Source organism: Copidosoma floridanum, unplaced genomic scaffold (assembly GCF_036245765.1).
Source record: "Copidosoma floridanum isolate Cflo_tuat_1 unplaced genomic scaffold, Cflo_Japanese_pri ptg000014l, whole genome shotgun sequence".
NCBI lineage: Eukaryota > Metazoa > Arthropoda > Insecta > Hymenoptera > Encyrtidae > Copidosoma > Copidosoma floridanum.
The window spans coordinates 868,386-870,472 of record NW_028321891.1 but is presented as its reverse complement, the minus strand read 5'-3'; positions in this window follow the sequence as shown (position 1 = coordinate 870,472).

Genomic DNA, 2,087 nt, shown 5'->3' with positions numbered 1-2,087 from the left:
TTTTACGCCGCGGCGCATGCAGCCCATGTCCCTTTCTGACGCGCTCTAATTTTCTTTCTTCTTCTTTTTTTTTTTATATCCCTGCTAGCTGCGCGCTATCTTCCGAATTTACGTCATCGAACGAGAGCACCGAACTTTTACCCGTTTCTACGACGTTATTACTATGCTATATAAAAAAAAAAAAAAAAAAGGGAAAAAGAAAGAAGAAGGTAAAGTACTTATTGTGAGGAACAAAACTGCTTTTGAGCACTAAATTGCATTTTTCGTGCAACCCTTCCTTTTTTTTTTCTTCCAGAATAGCAGAGAATGGAAGAGGGAAAAAAAAAACATAACTTGACGGATACACGTCACATCGTACTAGCCACTGTTTATAAAAAGAAAACGACCCAAAGTGGACGAGATCGGCATAATGGGATATTTCACGTCTCGGTATATTTATGTACTTGGCTGAGGCACCCCTCGATCGATATAAAAAAATGTTGATGTTTTGATGAGTTGTTGTTTTTGTTATCAACTTACTTTTACTCAGCGAGTGACCGAAACCCCTATCAATCTGTGCTATTTTCGATGCTGCAACGGACATCGTAAACATCATATATTACATTTTCATACACACGTGCGCGCGTATATACTTAATAGCGTCCAAGTTTGTTGGCATATTAAACATATACCGCATTTGCCACGTAGTAATAAAACAAGCGTGGCCGTATAAAGCTTTAAAAGCCTTTGCAGCTGCCGGAGCTTGCAACCCTTACGAGGAGCTTCCCATCGCGTATACACCACATATTCATACGTATATATTATACACCAATAGTGTAGGACACGCATGTGTAAATGTACACGGTAGGCAACAACCGAGTCTTTTTTTTTTTTCCGCGGAATACCAGCTCGGGAGAGCTAAGTGGCTGCGGTATTCGGCCACACAGCCGCAGATCGATCAGTCGGCGTCCTTACGGCGCCTCGTAAACGCTCGGCTTTTATTCCTTCCCTTTCCAGCTCCCTTGCGTATACATACGAACACGCTCGTACGAGCAATTCTATTTTATTTGTGCCCTTCCATTCCTTTTTATATACCCCTCCTTGGCCCCTCGATTGCTTTAACGACTCTCCCCTCCCGTTTGATTTTTCGGTCAACTTGTACATTTTCAAAGGCTTTCACCGCCCGACACGCAGATTGCATGATTTTCAAGACCAAAGTACACACACCCCCCTTGATGAATGTCCTCGATCGATGAAACGACGAGAGCATTGTAGGAGTAAAGGAACTAGGGAGTAAATAAAACAGGGCAAGCGCAAGTATTTCAAATGAACCCGACGTTTTTGGCACAGCCAGTAAAAAAGTTGCCCGTTCGATACCACGTTTCGACTCTCGCGCGTGGCGAGAGAGGGGGGGTTGGGGTGGTATTACCATCAATTTCACCCTTACGTTATATGTCTATTTGATATCGCTCCTCTCTCCATATTTCCTTTCATCCGGAACTCCATCTCCATACGCGTAGGTACTTGCGAAACTTGGCATACGAAAGCTCACCCTCTTTCCCCGACAGATCTCCGTCAGGTCGGAGACGTATGTCATCGCGTTTTATCATCTCCGCACGGTATCCCCCGAGGAGCTTTCGCGCACGTGGCGCAAGCGCGAGAGGCAACGCGCAAGTGCAACCAAACGCACAGCGTTTCCACCTGCACGCACCGGCCCGACCGTCAATTTCCACGCGTTGCCAATAAAACCCACCCCTATACCAATTAAACAATCATCGGTCGACGGGGGTGGGGGATGATCATTTTTGCTCTCGATCCGATGGATGACGAGGGAGGCTGAGCTTTGCCCGTCGAATCGAGCAGCAGTGGGGAAGAAAAAAAAAAAATCACTCTTTCCGACTGGCGAAAGAGATCGAACAAGAGTGTGCCGGAGGGGTATAAAAAAAAAAAAAAAAATGAATATTGGTGACGGAAGGGCTCGGGGATAAACGGGGGAAAGTCGAAGCTTCGAGGGAGCTCACACGGGAAGAGTTGGTCTCGCGGAGGAGGACGGGGTTGGAGAGAGAGAGAGGGAGCTTGCAGGCAGCGAGTGGGGCGGCAGTCGACGC